This window comes from Alnus glutinosa, chromosome 8 (genome assembly GCF_958979055.1).
Source record: "Alnus glutinosa chromosome 8, dhAlnGlut1.1, whole genome shotgun sequence".
Classification (NCBI taxonomy): Eukaryota; Viridiplantae; Streptophyta; class Magnoliopsida; order Fagales; family Betulaceae; genus Alnus; species Alnus glutinosa.
Window position 1 is genome coordinate 8,561,332 of NC_084893.1, and position 20,293 is coordinate 8,581,624.

Sequence of the window (20,293 nt, forward strand, 5' to 3'; positions counted from 1 at the left end):
GTGAAGCAGCTGAACGATGTCGTATAATGGTTGAAACTGAAGTTGCAAAGTCGGAGGCGAAGATGGAGATTGAAAATGCCGCCCTTCGTAAAGAAATCGAGATTGGGCAGATCAATTACCAAGTAATGAAAAAGAATTATAGGACAATAATTTTATGTACATGGATATTGATCGTGGTGTACCTTTTTATGGCTGGATCAACTTCAAAGGGTGTGTTTGAAGTTGGACATTGATCGTATGTTGTTACCTTGAAGAGAATGGTCTTTTGTTTGGTAATGTATGCCATTTTTTGTAATGTAGGGCTTTTTTATGTAATGTAAGCCAATGGTGTTTAATGTATGCCATTTTTTGTATGTGTTTAGGGTTGATCTTTTGGACATAAGTTTGTAACCTAAACATGAAGGGATGTATGTGATGATGTTGTGTTGTTGTTTGAAATAGAATATGTATATGCACATTGTCCAATTCTATTATTGTGTCCATTTTGTAATTTAACATGGCCTGTAAAACCTATTGATGTAGAAACCTAATGATGTTTTCATATTGTGCCCATAAGTAAGTTGTTTTCAATTTGTCAAATTGACCTAATATACCAAATGTTATCCAAATCTGCCCAAACTTGTTTCAATTTGTCAAATTGACCTAATATTCCTTTTTTTTTTTCCACAATACAATGTACAGAATATGCATTTACCAAATGTCATTCAAATCTGCCCAAATTTTCTCAATCCAAAAATCATACATTTACCAAAATGTCATCCAAATTTGCCCAAACTTTCTCAATTCAAAAATCTTGTATTTACCAAAATGTCATCCAAATCTGCCCAAACTTTCTCAATCAAAAAATCCTGCATTTACCATTCAAGTATGTCCAAACACAAACCTTTACCATAGCATGTAAACAAATATTCCACCAATAGTGGATTTTTCAAACAAACCTACATAATCCAAAATACCTGCACACATAATACATTGAAAAAAACACAACCATTGGCTAGATACATTATCATTACATTACACCAAAAATAGACATTGTCCAAAATAAAGTGTTCAAACCGGTTCCTAAATACCATATACCACCAACATTGCACCAAAAATAGACATTGTCCAAAATAAAGTGGACAAACCGGTTCCTAAATACCATATTCCACCAACATTGCACCAAAAAATACATTGTCCAAAATACGTTGTTAGAACCGGTTCCTATATAAAGTCATAACATTACACCAAAAAAAACAATTTTTCATAGAGGGAGTCAACGCTTCCACTCTGGCTTTTTCTTCTTCATCTTTGAGTCCATGAGTTGTATCTCTTTCTCAATTGAATGCACCATTCTTTTACCTTTCCCTTTCTCTTTGGCAACCGTTGAGGATTTCACTACTGCACCGTGTTCAGCAATAGCTGGGGTTGTTGGGTTGAAACCATACACTTTCCCTCCGCATCCATCTGTTGTTCTTCCAGCTAGGTCAATCCAAACTTCTGGTTGAGGATTGATAGGAACATTACGCATTTGGCCTCTGAGTCTACCCGACACTCTCCTGGGTGACGAAGGTGGTCTAAGTGCAGGAGGTCACATATTCTAGCTTGGCAGTGTAATTCTCATAGTATTTCCTTGCCATAAGTTTAGTGAGAGTTGGAATGATAAATACTCAAAATACTGCTATATGTGAGGTTCTAAAAATACTAAAATAAAGTAAAGTAGTAGATAAATACCAGATTTTTTTGCACATATGAAGTAGGTGGTGAAGTGGGTTGCTGTGTATTCCTACTACAACCAAGTGTTGAAACACTTGTCCTTACACCTTTCCTTGCACTCGTCTAATAACCACAACAAATAGGATTAATCAATATCATGCAAGCATGTAATTTATTACTCAAAAGTGAGATCCTATGCTTACTTTTTTGTTATGTGGCTGTGCACCTCCCCTGCTACTGTTCCTTACTGGATTTGTACCTTCCTTGATACTACTGCTGCATCCTTCACTTTGTGTCTGAACCCCAACATGATGCAGAAAACAAAAAATGCCAAAGGTAAGTAATCCAAAACCATGTAAGCTAAAATCTTTAACAACAACAATAATATGATTGGGTAGTAAACTCACATTGGCTAGGGGTGGAGTAGGCAACTCAACCTCTGTCGTGGGCTGTCTATAATTTGATGCCAGCTGCTTCTTCTTTGGACAAGTCCTGCTATTGTGGCCAAACATTTTGCAAAAACTGCATTTACCCTTCAATCCAAACTTCCTGATCTTGTAAGGATTCTTGAGATCTCTTGACTCATCAGGAGCTCTTGTCCTAGCCTTTCGAGGTCTGCCTGGGGTCACTCTTGATCTAAGCGGTTCCAAAACACCGTGGTTGGTCAGAATCCACTGTTCCTCACTAGGACCTAGATATATCATGGGAGCATATGCCTTCTTGTACATCTCAATGCTATAAAAGTGATCTACATAATCCTTCGGTTTGTGTCCATGAAAGGTTATGGCAGAATGTGCATGTGCACATGGGATCCCAGTCATCTCCCACTTCCTGCACCCACATGTCCTCTTCCTCAAATCCACGACATACGCTTTACATCCCTGCTCTACTTCAAACAGAGTATCACCAGCATAATGGGAAAGTCAGTTTGTTGCCTCTTCACTGACCGTGTAACGATCCACCCCCAATGACACAATACTGTCCGCTTTTGGCTCCCCATACCAGACTTCCCAGGAGGTCACCCATCTTGGGATTGCTCTCGCAGCGGTTCGCTTAACTGCAGAGTTCTGATAGGTTCATTGTCATCACGGCTTTAAAACGCGTTGTGTCATAAATGGTGCATTTAGACATATAAGCACATCCTCATTCCCAGGCGATGTGGGACGTCACAATCACCCCCCCTTGGGACCCAGCGTCCTCACTGGCGACCCTCATGGGATCACCCCATTCTTGAGCATCCCAGCGAGTGCCCGCCGGCAACCCTCTTGGGCTTGTGCACGCTCCCACCATCTCAGGCTGGGCAATGGCTCTGATACCATTTATAACGATCCACCCCCAATGACACAATACTGTCCGCTTTTGGCTCCCCATACCAGACTTCCCAGGAAGTCACCCATCTTGGGATTGCTCTCGCAGCGGCTCGCTTAACTGCAGAGTTCTGATAGGTTCATTGTCATCACGGCTTTAAAACGCGTTGTGTCATAAATGGTGCATTTATACATATAAGCACATCCTCATTCCCAGGCGATGTGGGACGTCACAGACCGCCTCAAGCTTCTCAACAATTCTAGGGCACAACTTGCCCTTCAATGTTTTAATGTCATCTCTTTTTAGTTGGTACATTCTCATGAGCTGCTTCCTAATCATCTCCAACATTGTCAGAATCGGCTTGTCACGAGCCTTGAGGATATATGAGTTGAAACACTCAGAGATATTGTTGACAAGAAGGTCGCACTTGGGATAGCCACTGAACCATGATCTTGACCATCCACTGGAGTCAATCTTGTCTAGATACTCGAAGACCGCATGATTCAACCTTTTAATGTCTTCCATGTGATATTTGAACTCAACTTCAGTGTAAGCCAATGCTGCAGCCCACAATAATTCCTTCAGTGCCACCCCCCGAAACCCTTTATCCCGAAAATTGGCATATAAATGCCTTACACATATTCGGTGGTCTGCCATAGGTATAATAGCATCAAAGCTTGGAATAAGACCCTGCATCATTCCAACGTGAATATAGTTAACCTAAAGGAAAAAAAAATTGTCAAAGAAAAGATAAAAAAAAAATGAAATGTAAAATTATATAAGTAATAAAGCTAACCTTCTGCCGATCAGAAATGAAAGTAGGCCTAACGTGCCTCGCATGGCACCCAAGGTCTGAAACTAGGCACTCCAAGAACCATATCCAGCTCTCTTTTATCTCAGCTTCCACAACAACAATTGCAATCAGGTATATGTTGTTGTTGGCATCTCTACCAACTGCAACTAATAGCATTCCCTTGTAGGGACCCTTCAGAAAGCACCCATCCAAGCCGATGACAGGCCTACAACATTCGAGGAACCCTTGCTTCATAGCTGCAAGGGACAAGTAAAGTCTTTGAAACATAGGTTGCGAGCCAGGGGTAGGTCTCTCAACCTTCATTATAACACAGTTGCCCTTGTTTGTATTCCTCAAAGTTTCACAGTAATCCTACAACCTACAGTACTATTCACCCAGATTACCATTAAATCTGCTTTCCTGCCCTTCTCATGCCCTTATACATTTGGCTCTTTCTCACTTCTACATTTAATTTTTTCTTTACTTCATCTTGTATCACCCTAAGTGGCATGTCTAGTTGAATCTTAAACTTGTCAAACAGCTTATCTGATACACGAGTACAAGAGTGTTTAGGTCTTAAGGACCTTAATTCAAAAGACTACTTATCTCTCATCTGTCAACCATAGACTCTGTATTCACAAAAGGGATCTCTACAAACTGCAACACATCTGGCTCTTTCATTTTTTACAAACTGTATGTCTTTGCCCCTTTGTACATTGTACTGCTTAATAGCTTCTTTGAACAGTTGTAAACTAGAAAATTTCATCTTCAGCTTCAGATTTGGATTGACAAGGTCCACTTCATGGAACTCTGAACTAGGATTATATGAAATCTCTCCATCCTCTTCATCACTAATAGGTGGTGATAAAAGGATGTCACTTCTATCCATTTCAGAATCATTTTCATCCATCTCAACGTCTTCAAATGAGTGCATGACGTGGTCAGATGTAGATGACTCACTCCTACCATCAACTCCAGCATCCTCATTTCCAGTACCCTCAACTCCAATACTCTTAGACCCATCCCCATCCCCATCCCCATCTGCATTCTCATTCTCATCCCCATCCTCCCATCACCCTCCACACCCTCATAAGTTGAGGGGCTTGCCCTATTCACATCATAATCATCTTTAAAAACATCATCATCATCGCTAATTTTATTATCCCACTATGGATCATTAAGACCAACTTTACCTCCAATATCTTCTTCTTCATCATATTCTCCATCTTCACCATCCCCACCCCCATCATCTCGAAAAGAAACAATATACAGTTCAACAGCATGATTCTCCACATGTACCGATGACTTATAATCCACATCATAATCCGAGGACACTAGATGCAGACCCACAACTAGATCTTTATTAGGGTCTCTAAAGTAAATTAAGTCACCCGGACTATACCCATATTGTTCCACAATAAACTCAAGCACAGAAAAAGTCAAACTATCCGAATCAACACTGTCACGATGGACAACCATTTCAACTCCCGCATAGATGACTCCATATTTTCTGTCGAACTTACCCCATAATTTATCTCAAACACCAATTTCATCCTACACATGCAAAAATATTACATTATCAATTGGACTAGGGGACCACTAGCATACAATTTTAATTTTACATTACATTTACAACATAATTTATTTAGTGAAAATTATGCTATGGACCCACTGCCCTCAATATGCACCCAGGGAATTAATATACTTTGCACCAACACAGAACATGAGACCACTATATTATGCAACTAACTAGAAGGCTGAACCATGCACATGGACCCAATGCAATACTTAATTGTGACGACTCAAACAACATCATTAAATAATCCACAATGATTTATGTGGTCCCACTGCAAATAACAATACAATCAAATACAAAGCAATGTCTCGACAGAATAAAACGCCAAAATATACAAAGCAATTTACATGGAATAAAGGGAATATAACCAAGCAAGCAAAACCCCCAAATACCCGATAGTGACAGTGAAAAGAATAAGAAATTCATACCCAAATTGCCGAACAAACCCTAAACCATTCTCAATATTCAACCAATCACCAACCACAATTAAACTAAGCAAACAACATAAACATAGCATTACCCAAATTCCTGACAACTAGAACCCCCAAAGTCTCGCCAATTGTAATAGTTTTATCTCAAATCCCAAACAACCCCCAAACCCTAGAAATTATTAAACAAATCACTAACCACAATTAAATTAAGCAAACAACATAAACAAACCCTAAACCCAAATCCCAGACAATCGAAACCCCCAAATATCCGACAGTTATTGTACACACACTATTTTATACCCAAATACTGACAAACCCTAAAATATAGAGAAAACACAAAAAACGAATAAAAAAGACACTCACCTGCTTTTTCCAGTTGGTTGAGAGAATCTCGGTGTAGAGTGAAGTCGAGTGGGGAACAAAATTGGGAAATCGATGTGTCGCCTTCTTCGTTTTGATACAGACCCGAAGTCGAGTGGGAAACAAAATGAAATGTGGGGCATAAGTGTGGGGCACGATACAAGGATATACGGGGTATGAGTAGGCTTGATGGGGTCGGGGGCATTCTGGGGGCAAAAATTAAGTTAAATGGTCACATGCTGTCTACGGTCTAAAATTACAGGCATGTGGACGGAAGGTCCACGGTGGAACAAGTGGACAACATTAGGGGGGTCATCTACCAAAAATTGAATATGGGGCGTCAGATCGCCAATAGGTGGATACATTATGGGGTAAAGTGTAATTTTTTCGAAATTTATTGATAATAAATAAGAGAAGACAAATATATACGAAACAAAACCGGTTGAAGTCTCGATTTTAAATGCAACAAAACTCAGCAAAACTCATAGAGAGTTCTTCAACTCAACCTTCGTGAAGAACTCAGCAAAACTCACCTTAACTTTCAATCTTTGTTTTCTTGTTATGGCTCGTTCTTCTTTTTACAAAATACTTCTTATGAAGTCAGACTCTGATGAAGAGTTAGAGATAATAACAAACCTTGCAATGGAAGAAGAAATATCAACATCACATGGTCGTTTTAAAAAATGTCGCACATTCATTCGGCGTGATCGCTTGCAAGCGGGGAAAGATCATTTTCGTGACTATTTTGCAGAACTACCAATATATTCTCACAAATATTTTCAAAGGAGATTTTGAATGAGTCATGATCATTTTTAATGTATTGAATATCCGGTTGAAGCCCATGATCCGTATTTTGTCCAAAGAAGAGATGGTTCCAAAAAGCTCAGTTTAACTTTCATTCAGAAAATTACCGTTGCACTTAGGATGCTTGCATATGTTGTTACAGCTGACTTTATGGACAAATACTTAAAGATTGGAGAAGCCACTGTCCTTAAGAGTCTTAAAAGGTTTGTTCAAGCGGTGATTTCAATTTTTTCAGAATAATACTTAAGGTCACCAAACAATGATGACATCGCTAGATTGCTAGCGGAAGGCAAAAACCGTTGATTTTCAGGCATGTTGGGGAGCATTGATTGCATGCACTGGAAATGCAAAAAATTGCCCAGCTTCATGGCAAAGTATGGAAAAACTATTGCCACTATTTGGCCCATTGAAAATGATGAGTATTTGTTATTTGTTTTAATTGACATGGTACAGAAAGGCGTAAACCCACATTTGTTTTAATTGACATGGTACAGACCATCACCAATGACTTGAATAGCCGTATTGTCAATGGCCAATACACCAAATTACAAGTGTCCCAAAAAGTAGGTTGCCTGAAAAGTAATTTCAAAGATTTCACAATGCTTTTAAGAGGGAAGATTTCTACCGAATTTGGGTGGGACCACGTAACGAAAACAGTCATTGGGGATGAGGAACAATGAGAGAAACTAAAACATGTAAGCATCTCCTCTTTTTTCATCTTATATATTACATAAACCATTTTCATAGCTAACTCACACATTTGTTGATGTGTTTAATTGTTTTGAAGGATTTCGGAGCCGACAAGTTTTACAGATTCAAGAACAATCCACAGCTAAAGAATGGATTGTTGTCTTTCATATTTATTGGCACTTATGTTACTAGGAAGTTTGGACATGCAAGCACACAGGATCCTCCAGTCTCGGACGAGGACCAACGTGGCATTGATCTAAATAATCCACTGACTATTATTAAATGGGATGAGCCCGACAATATAGTGCATGGAAAACGAAGCCCCAATCTAGGGTAAAGAGGCGAGCATCACCCCTCGAGTCCTCATGCAGGAACAAGCGTTCTTCACGAGGTGACGATCTTGAAATTGAGAAAATGTCAGGTGAATGGTCGGAGATGAGGAGACAATTCGATTGCATGCAAACCAACTTTGGGAAAGGCCCATCTCATGGAGTGTCAAGTCGACCCTCTGATCCAGTGCTAGATGCCATGGTTATTCTTAACGATCTGCCAATTGAGCTTAACATCCCTACAAACAAATATTGGAGGGTTGCCAACTATGCCTCTGACAAAAATAAAGCGAAGGTATTCATAAGCATGATGACAAACAGAAGAATGGAATGGCTAACTTGCCATATTTAGCGGGAGGACGAGTGAACGTTCATTATCAGAATATTTTCGATGCTTGATTCTATTATGTTCATTTGAATATTGTGACGTCATTTTAGCTTTGATTGTTGTTTATGTCGTGTGAATTTGACATCTCGATGACATTCAACTATAATCATTGTTATTTCCAGCTTTTATATTATTATTCACTGCCTCTTTTTAAATGGTTCATTGCATTATTTATTGATAATTGCCATATTTATGCCTTTGTTATTAACAGAATATTATTCAGATATTATGTTGAGTGTATTTGTCCCCCATGCTGAGTTTATAAGTCACATAAAATGGATACTGTTGGACCATCACATTATGATTTTGAAGATTGGGAGGATGTATTGGAGGCGTGTTTCGATTCTGATGACTCGTGGGATGACGATCCTGATTCTAATTGCGATTCCATTGCATCGTCACTCGATAGCGACAATGAAGTGTTCAACAATCCAGACATTCTCGAAATTGAATTACATCTAATGCAAAATGTACATTAAGTTAGTTGAGTGGAACCTTCAACTAGATGAAACACGAAGGGCCCCTATACCTCAGAAGACTTCTATATTAATAGGCCTTATGTGACTTCATTGGGTGTTGACCAATCCCAACCCTACTACATGCTATAAGCGATTTCGAATGTGGCCTAACACCTTTCTTGCGCTTTGTAACACTTTAAAACAGAATGACTTCTTATACAACAATCGATATGTGAAGATAATCGAGCAAGTGGTTGTATTTTGCTTCATAATGTCACACGCTCACATGCAAAGGGATGTGGCTGATAGGCTCCAACGGTCAACCCACACAATTAGCGTGTATTGTAAAAGGACTTACAAAGCTTTATGTAGATTGGGTAAAACTATCATACAACCCACTCAGACAGAGACGCTTCACCCAGTTGTCGCTAGAAATGACGACTATTACCCGTAGTTTTCAATGAGCAATGCGTAACTTATTTATTTTGGGAATGCAAGTTGTAGTATAATTGTGTGCATTACATACCGTGCTATACTTAGAATACATTTGTTTACTTTTAGAGATGTATTGGTTCTATTTATGGCACACACATCGATGCAAAGGTGATCGGTGGGAATGATACGACTTGCTGAGGTAGGAAGTGCACAACTACTGAGAACGTGATGTGTGTGGCGGACCTAGACCTTTGCTTCACTTATGTCTATGCTGGTTGGGAGGAGAGTGTGCACGGCTCACTCATTTTTATGATGTGTGTTAACGATCTGAGGCTACGCTTCCCAACGCCTATCGAATGTATTATACCATAACAATATTCTATGTTATTTTCAATGTGCACATTCTCGTTATTGTACTTTGCTTAGATTTTTCTTAGAATTTACATGATATACAAGTGTTTTTTTTTTACCTTGTGGATTTGAGATATAGTTGCAATAAGGGGTTCTTACCACCGTTTCATCGTTAACGGTACCATTTGTCCACATTTCAAGGTGGACAAAACATTCCTATCAATATGAGGGAACTATTTAACTATAGGCACTCTTCTCTATGGTCCGTGGTTGAATGAGTGTTTGGGATATTGAAGAAACGAGTCCCTATTTTAAAGTCCATGCCCTCGTACCTGCTGTGATACCAACGGCTATTTGTTGTTGCATGTTGCACTATATATAACTTTATTTGCAAGTCATGCAGGGTGATCGGTCCATTATTTGAAGTGGCTTTGCGTAGATTAAGCTCTTGGGTTCATGTCGCTGAATGGGAGGAAGGGCTCATGGCGTCTTACGTATCACTGGGAAATGACCAGACCAATCAGACGCCAGTTCGATTTATATAGGGAATGCAAGGGATGCAATGGCCATAAACATGTGGGTGATCGGTCCATTATTTGTACATTTTGTTTTTTATGTGGTTGTACGTAGTTGCCTAAATTGATTTCACAATGTTGTATTTCCTCAATGACTAAAATTATGCATTTCCATATAACATCAATCTTTTTATATGAATGGTTTTTTTTTTTTTTTTTTTTTTTCATAATTATGCGCTTCCATATAACATAAGGCTAATTCGTTTCCATATAACATATGCCTAATGCGTTAATTTTGGTTCTTGAGTTTCATGGTTTTCCATATTTCTGCAATTCCATATGACATATACCTTTGTTTATTTGATTTCGTTATATGTTTGGTTTCTATGGTTTTCAATGCACGTTTCGTAGTAAACGAGATGGGAAAAAAGGAAAAAAAAAGAATAGATAGTGTTTTATTCTTTGCTCCCACTTAGACCCATGCGTTGCTCCAAGTAATAAGTGAACAATCTTGTAAACATCTTGCGTAATTGGCACATTGTTTTGTTACCTCATTCCATAAATTTCTATCATCAGTAATTCATTGCACTAGCAATTCATTTAAGCTCAAGACAAGTGATTGGACAATATTGCTAAATTAGGTCGTGCAAAATGCATGGAATTAGTATAGAAAAAAGTAAGGGAATGGTTGAGTTTAAGTACAAAAAGTTCACGAAAAGTCATTATCTTAGATTCCTTAAAACGGGAGCATATATCCCTTGAGCAATACATCTTCTTGATCCACAAATAGCATATAGAATCATTAAACCAATCCCGAAGCATAACCCACACAACGCAAAATGCAATTGCTTTACGTGCGCCTCTTTGTCACAAATCATTGTAAACAGAATAAACATACAAGTTTAGTAAGGACAAGATCTAAAAGATGTGAAGGCATTGTTCTGGCCACACTAACTTGTATTCTTCACCCTAGAAAGTACGAAGAGCCAAGGACTTCAAAACTACTTACAATTGATACAATTTAAAAGAAACATCTAGCTTTTGTGGCCATGAAATACACACACAATCGGTGGGAATGCATACAAAGCAATCATGTCTATACACTTCAATGCAAATACACACATAAATGACACTGAAGGTAGATAAGACAACATTGTCCATTATGAGATCATCTAGCAGTTCTCATTAAAGGGTAAATTTCCATGAATATTATAACAAGAAAGGCGAAAGAGTGATCAATTTGTAGTAATCAAAGGGATGGATTCTATCATAATTAAATGTGTTATCATTAGCTCATCCAAAGATTATTTTCCTCATATTGGTGAAATAGAAACTATCCATCCATCACTTCATGACTTGTCTCTTCTTTATAACAATTTGGCTTGACAAGGCAAACAGAGTATTGGAATATGTAGGACTACAACTTGGACATGTTGAAGTAAACCAAGTAGACCCCACCAATTCTGCCAACCCAAATGCAGGCGAAATTAGGTCCTGCATTCCAGAAATAACCGAACGAAAACCATGAAAGGAAACAAAAATCAAAACAGAGAAGCAACTGAATCAGGTAGACCCACCCAAATTAAACCAAATTACAAAGAGATCTGACCAAAAAAATTTAAAACCCAGAACACCCAAAACAACGACGCAACCATTCAACGAGTTTACACAAGCTTACTAGATTTTCTGTAAAAATAAAAATAAAAAATGACACTTTATTTTAGTGAAATTTACCTTACTCGTTCTGCTGGATGAAACCCCATTGCGAGCCCAACTCCCTGATTCTAGGGTTTTTCCATCTGTCATTCCTTTCGTCTTTCTTAGAAGTAATGATCTGGTGTCAATAATGAAGAGCAATGGGGAGAGGGATTTGATGAAGATGGGAGAGAGAGAGAGAGAGAGAGAGAGAGAGAGAGAGAGAGAGAGAGAGAGAGAGAGAGAGAGAGAGAGAGAGAGAGAGAGAGAGAGGAGATGAATATGAGTGAGAGAGGAAAGAGGCCATGGAAGAGGAATAGGAAAAGAGTGGTTTATTGTGCAAGTTTTCTTTTTAATGCCTGCAGATGCCACGCCACAAGACTGCTTTTCAACGAAGAGGAATAGGAAGAGAGGGGAGTGGTTGTCTTTTAACTGATTTATGTAGACAAGGGCATGGCCGTTGAAAGAGAGGAAAGGAAGAGAGTGGTTTATTGTGCAAGTTTTCTTTTTGGGAAATGTTAGATTTACTACATGGGCACAACACCCTTTCATATGAGGGTGGGCCCACACACTGGGGCTCACCCTCATGTGAAGGGGTGTTGTGCCCATGTAGTACAGCAATCAAATCCCTTTCTTTTTAATGCTTGTAGATGCCACGCCACAAGACTGCTTTTTCAACGATAAAGGCATTTTTTCTTTTTTCTTTTTTCCACACTGTTGGATCACTTGAAGGAATTTCATCCAAATTTTGAAGTCATGCACAAAAACCTAAGTTTAATGACCGTTGAATGCGCATCCTGCCCTACACACCTGCCATCTGACTATTGACTTGACAAGTGTACAGTTCCATCGTCAGAGAAGCCAGCTGTGCAAATGCTTGCCAAACCGAACCATTAATATTTCTCAAACTAAATACATCAGAAAAGTTAAACCCATTTTGATCACCTAAAATTAAACCCAAAGAACTAATTTCTTTACCAATCAAACACAACAATAATCGGTCAAAATTTTAGTCAAATACGAAGAAAAAAAATTCACCCTACAACCGAATGGGTTTCTCAATACATGGAGGTAAATCTAGAACTTACCTTGCATTTTTTTAATTTTTTTTTTTTTTTTTTTGTGTTAAGTCCTTTCCACATACATGTGGTTTAATGTGAAATCAAACACAGATTCTTTGGTTTTAAAAACTGTCGCAAATGGTACTTGTAGATATCTTATAGATGAAGTTGGTACTTGTTAAAGACATATCTAGCCCTCAGCTAGATATGCGTTCTATAGTTAAATCTCCTACTCCTATAAGATCTCAAGATAAAGATAAGACCTAAAAGATAGGAGCTAGTGATAAGATCCCTAGTTTAAATTCAAATACTAGATCTGTTTGTAACTGATTAAATCACATTGAATAATCAGATTGTAGTCTTCTATTCCTATTACGATTGTACTCTCCTAAACACATGTAACTACTTTCTGGTTCTCTATATATACAAAGAGCCTATACCAACATGTGGTAAGGTAGCACAAAATATACACTTAGTCTTCTAGTTTTTAATAGTACTTTCGTTCATGTTCCGTCCAATATTTTAATTATGTGCCACATCAAGCCAATCAAAAACGGTTATGTGTTCCATATGTCTCATTAGCATTAATATTATTTAAAAAAACAAAAACAAAAACAAAATAAAAAAAGTCACTATGGCCGGACAAGGGAAGACCAAATGCACCCCTTGGCCATTTAGGAGTGCTTCAGCCACCCTTAAATGACCAAAAGGGGTGGCTAAAACCACCCAGGCCGGCCATAGGAGGTAACACCCCCTCAACATTAACTACCCCAAATGGCCAAATGGGGGTGGTTCAAGCCACCCCTACGGCTAGGCAACCCCCCTCCCCCTTAAGGCCCTGTTCCCCATAATACGGATGATGCGGTTTCAACATCTCAAAAAGCAAGTTTTGAATCTTGCTTTTTACAATACCCATTTTACCCCCTACATACAAAAACAGCAGAAAACCCACGAATTCCTTTCCCGCCTATCGCCCTTTCCATCTCTCACATCACTTCATGCAGGTGTGAATTTCCACCTTTACCCCTCACGTGATTCTCCACGCTTGCAATTCTCATTTCCATGCACAGTGGCCAGACCCGAATGCCTCTGAAACTTCTGCAGCTGATAGTGTTCCGGACTGAGAGAATTCCTCCTCCGTCAATGCACCTCTCTCCAAATCTCTCACACCCCTGCAATGGTCTACCTCCAGCAGCATGCCTAGTAGTCCTTCAACCACCCAACGGCAAGAAGATCATTTACGCCTCAACCACTCTTAGATTCTTGACCAGAGACCGTATGATCCGCTCCAGACGGTTTTCACCTCGCCGGTCCTTTGAATCTGCTCCCCTGAGAATCCGTGCGAATCAACCCTGTTGTTTGGATTTTCGCAATCCTTCTTTATTTGCCTATAAATCGATCGAATTTCTTCCACAATGCAGCAACATCTAGTGTCGGTGCATATTGGGTCGATCGGACTTTGGTCTGCATGGGAAGCTAGGTGGTTTGCCTCCGGCGGTGCATGCTCGGCCCGACGGTCGTCGACTTCTACAGCCACGGGTCCAACTACCAGATCACGTTCCAAGGTGTGCAGCTAATTTATTCTTTTCTCCTCTTCTCTTTTTGTGCTACTTGTTTTTCTGTTAGACGTTTTGCTGGTTTGTAGCAGTTTCTATGATTTTGGATGAGTTCCATTTTTCTCCTTTTGGTTTGGTTATAAAGCTTGACTTCATAAAAAAAAAAAAAAAAAAAAAAAAAAAAAAAAAAAAAAACTGTCGAACAGTGGTTGGTCCATATAAATTGCTTGACAGAAGATTTGTAGAACACGAAAATAATGCTACAAGCTAAGATTATATGTTTAATATTGAATTTATTGGGGGTGTCTTGGATCGATTAAAGAGTGGGTTTGATTGTTTAATCTTGTTTCTCTTGGATCGTTGCAACTCTACATACTTCAGGTAGATATCTAATAAAAGCTGCTGTTACAGATTTCCAACCCAAGCTTTTTGTGTCATTGTTGAATGCAAATGCAGCGAAAAGAAAGAATTAAAATAATAAAGAAATGCAAATTACAGTTACTTAAGTTTGTTGGATTCACTGCCGCTGATCTGCTTCTTTAGTTTTTTCTTTGTTTTGTGTAGGTCTGGTTCTGTTTGTTGTTCTTTTTTCTTTGTTTGTTTTGTTGGTGATTCTCTGTTTTACCCTGAAGGTCATGGGTATTTTTTTTAACAAAAGTAGCACCCTAAAGACAACAAATGGAAAGACATGATTCACATAGCCAACAGTAGGTGTTCAGTGTAAAAGATTTTATGAGTAGCTATTGTACCTAGAGCTAGTTTTCTCCAGCCATATTCTAAGGGTCAGTTGCCTAGGTCTCCCCATCGTGTCAAAACATTGCTCCTATTAACAACAGAGATGCCATACTATAATCTTTTCTGAAAAAAAAAGTAAATATTAGGAGATGGATTTAGAATCTATGAAGCTAGTTGTTTTAGCCCTTTTGTTTTACTTAGATATTTCTTCCTTTCATTGTGTTTATTTGGTTTTTCCAAAAAGTGACTAATTATGTAAGAAACCTAAAGGAACCCAGGGACACAGTCTAACACTAAGCTGGTAGCTCCGAGGCCAACGTTGTGAGGAAATATAGTGGCGCCATAGATACTATTGTTACCATGAACCGCATCAATCCCATATATAAGCGGTATCCTGAGCCGCGACTCACACGCTTTCTGCTGAAAGCCGTCAACCATATCGGCCCAATTTGGGTCCACTGCCACCAGAACTGAGAATACTCCCTACAACAATAGTTCACCAGGTGCATGGAAAAATGCGTAAACGAAACATCCATTCATTATGTTATAACAATCACTCACTCCTGACTGACTCTTACCAACATGGAATTTGCTGGTTGCTATCCATTCATGCGTAACCTTCAGTTTGCTGGTTGCTGCTTTTCTAGGAATGGTTGGATCTGTAAATAAATTTGTTTTCTTTATTTAATATATATTCTGAATGCACTAATGAACATCAACATGGGTTCAAATGTCTTGTAAATAGATAAAAGCATTGTAAAGGGTTCTGTGTCTTGCACCGATTATTGAGTACCAAAGAGTTTGAATTTTGGAGTTGATTTAAGTAATGTTCTTATGTAACACCAGAAGTTTTAACATCAAATATAGGTACTTCTAATCCTTTAATTACATACGCTTCCTAATATTTTTAACTAGGGTTCACAAAACCAACTAAGTTTTAACGCGATTGCTCTGTTCGTCCACAAATATTACTTGAGTGGTCGGTTTTATATATTATATTCTGTTTGTTTTCTAGTGTTGTTAATATATTGTTTTATATTCCGTTTGTTTAATAGCTTTGTTCATTCCAGCACCCACGGTACTTCTTACGCCCACTTCTGACAATTAAAAAGGTATGATGCTGTTTCAAATTTAAATGGTTGGTCATCGGTTTTAAACATTGTGATGTGATTTCCTGTTGTCATCACTTTAACATATATTACATTGGAAATTGTTGTACATGCATATCTCAACATTTTCATAGATGTCATATTTCTCTACCCCACGAAAGTCTCCAATGAAACACCCGGTACCAGCCGAGGCCTCCACACAGTCAAGACCCCGTTCCTCTAAATGGAACAAAGAGCATGAACTGGCACTTGTTTATGAACTCTTGGATCTAGCCACAAAAGGTGTGCGGCAGTCGTTCAAGGGCCATTTTGGGACCATCACCGAGAATTTGAACAAACGTACAGAAATGGATGGCGTGCACTACAGTAAGGATCAGGTGAAGAAGAAGATAGAGAACTTGAAGAAAAACTGGAAGGAATTCATAGACCTCCTCACCGGACACATTGCGACGGGTGTGGGTTGGAACGAGGTGGACAACACGGTCGCACTAGACGAGCGCCAATGGCAACAACTGAAATCTGTGAGTATCTCATTATCATTTGTTGTTTTAAAATATAAACTTGTCAAACTTTATTCATCCTCTAACACATTCATGTTGTGTTGCAGCAACACGGCACAAGTAAATATTACAGATTCAGGAACGGCGCACCAGCAAACTACTCCCTCTTAAACAACGTCTTTGGAGGGTCTACTGCAACTGGTCAATACAGACATGATAGCACACGGTCCCCACCGGAAAGTTCCGACAGCGAAGACATCGCATGTGTCGACCTGAACCTTTCACCAGCCATAATCGACCTAACTGACCCCCAACAGCCTCCCCCACAGAGTCACAAGAGAAAAGGTAAAAAGGCTGCTTCCTCGACAAACCATTCGCCGCACAGCAGCAAACGGTCGTCGCAAGGAGAGGCGGTTATGCATGGCCTTAGAAAAGAATTTTACGACATCGTAGATCACATTGAGAGTACGCTGATAAAGTTCAAGACGGTTGGATCCGTTGGGAATGTAGGTTGTAGCACCGGCGGTAAACGAGAATGGCTCTTTGACGCGGTCAGCATAGTAAACAAATTGGCCCTTGCGACTGGATTGAATACCCGTCAACAGCGTAAGGTGTGTGAAGCCATGATGACAAACAACAGCATCGCAAAGGTGTTCTTAGCGATGACAGAAGATTGCCAGAGAGACTGGCTCACGACTTTCCTTGTCGGCGATGACGATTGAGCCTTATTTATATTTCGTTGTTTTGCATTTCCCTAGACATTTTTAAATTTCAATGTTGTTTGTAGTTTGGCTATGTTATGACTAACAAGAACTATGTAGGGATATTTTCAAGTTTAAGATATTTATCCTACGTCCTGCTTTCTATTTCGTTATTTTGATTAGTTGTTAGTACCCGCATGTAGGTGATACCTTTTGCTTTGGTTGGTTGACATGGATGACCCTGGTTCATCAAGCGAGTTTATAAATTGGGTAGATATTATAGATGACGATCCCAATTTGGAGAACGACATGGATGATGATGAAGACAATGGGCAAAGGTACACGCAAGAGGTCCTTGAGGAGTTAGAGGCAGCATTTCATAGACTGTTCAGGGTGCTTCAAGAGTTGAATTATACCGCACAACACTTGGATCGAGTTGTGCGTATTCCGCAATGCACGTCTGCCTTGACGGGCCCAATGTGGATCCACTGGGTCTTGAGCAACCCTAACCCGAATACATGCTACGAGCGCTTTCGTATGTACCCCCGTACCTTAATGAAACTATGCTGCACCTTAAAACATAATGGCTATCTGAGAAATAGCCGCTATGTTAAAATCACAGAGCAAGTAGCAGCATTTTGCCTAGTAGTTGCACAAGCACAATCACAAAGGACTGTGTCTGACAGGCTGAAGCGATCAATTGCTACTATTAGTGCATATGCTAATCGCGTATGCAAGGCACTTTGCAATTGGGCAAGACGATCATCTCGCCTTGTAGCACCGAGATTCCCCATCCTTACGTTGCTCGTGATGTGCGATTTAACCCGTGGTTTAAGGTACATAAATTTTATTATGTCTGTATTTGTTAATATTCGAATTTTAACCATTATCCAATTTCAGTATTGTCTAGGTGCTATTGATGGCACACACCTGATGGCGCGCGTGACGAATCACAACGACGTCCCTTTTCAAGGCAAAAGCTCAACCCCGACGCAAAATGTGATGTGCGTGACGAACTTCGACCTTTGCTTCACGTTCGTCTGCAGTGGGTGGGAGGGCAGCGCCCACGATGCACGAATTTTTACTGAGACAATAAACGATCCAACCATGAACTTCCCAAAGCCTGACGAAGGTACTGTTAGTAGCACAATTGTGTTTCTCGGCTTAATAGTTTACTATTTTGACAATGGTATACTTACAACAAATGGAAAACATGTAATTTGTAGGATATTATTATTTGGTGGATTCAGCTTATGGTTGCTACAAGGGTTTCTTGCCCCCATATCGACATGAAAGGTACCACTTAGAAAACTTTCGCTGTGGCCGACCCCAACCTAGGAATGGTAAAGAGTTATTTAACTACAGACACTTTTCATTGCGCTCGACGGTGGAACGGACGTTTGGGATTTTGAAGAATTGGTTCCCGATTTTGGAAAATATGCCCCCGTACGCGATACCGGACCAACGATTACTTGTCCTTGTGTGTTGTACTATACACAACTTCATCCGCAAGGACTGTGGGGATATTGATCCATTATTCAGACACACTCTGCAATAACTATACGGTGAAGCTTGGATCGATATCTCATAGCGGGTTAATATGCCAGGTGAAACGCATGTAACACCTGGACTCCGACCAGATCAATCACAGTCGAGTGCACAATACATGGGGGCATATCGGAACACAATGAAGAATAGCATGTGGGATTGGGTCAATAGGGCATAAACGTCAACAATATCAATGTTTTGCTATTTGGTGATGTATTGTTTGGCTGTAATTTTATAACTTGTAATTTGGTTGAAAAGTGTTTGATGAGTTAGATATCCGATATGTCGGGTTGTAATAGATTACTGATGGATATGGTATTTGGCTAATGATATTTGACTTAGGAGTTGGATATGTTTGGAAATGAAGCTTTGTTTATGCTATGTACGTTTTTTGCAGTGTTGAATACACAAAACTTGTTTTCATCAATACATGTTCGGAATGCTCTATTTTTAATGCCACCACAGCATTCAAAATACGTAGAAGCTCAATTAGGTGCATACATAGACATAACATTCAAACTGAAAACGTACAGGTGAACTGTTTTCGTAGTTGTCATTTTAACATTAACTTAGTACTTCTAGTTTCGCTATAACCACTAACATAAAACAGTAAAACCAAAATGACTACTAAGAATGCAACCTTCAACATCTTCGAATTATTTTGACACAACCCAAGCTTCTGCCGTAGTTTGTCATAATGTTTCTTGCATTTTTTTCCAATCAATGCATCAACTTTGTCATTTTGACCCAACTCTAAGTCCCGCCATAATTTGTCGTATTGTTCTATACATTTCTCCCCAATGTATGCACTAATTCTGTCATTATCAGCAGTCTTTTTCTCCTTAATTTCTCTTAGATATTTCGCTAAACCCTTCTCGTACGGTGACATTTCCCTATTAGCCCATACAAAAAAATCACAATCTCCGGCTCTCTGCATGGAAATAGTGAAAATGTCAAGAACTACTAACGTCAGAAAATAACACATAGGTAACAGCTAGAATTACCTTATAGTTAATACATTCGTAACACTTTTTACCGGGATTGGTTGAGGTCCAATAGTATCTTATTTGTGAAGGAACTCCACATTTACATAACGGAGGACAACTTGATATGTCGCTAGTAGTAGACATATTTACACGTGCCTACATTGGCAAGCATATGTGATGACATGCGTGTCTTCCCCAAATTCATTGAATATATTTATCACATAAATATCAACACCACAGAATAGACCTCCATAGCAACAACCAACAGT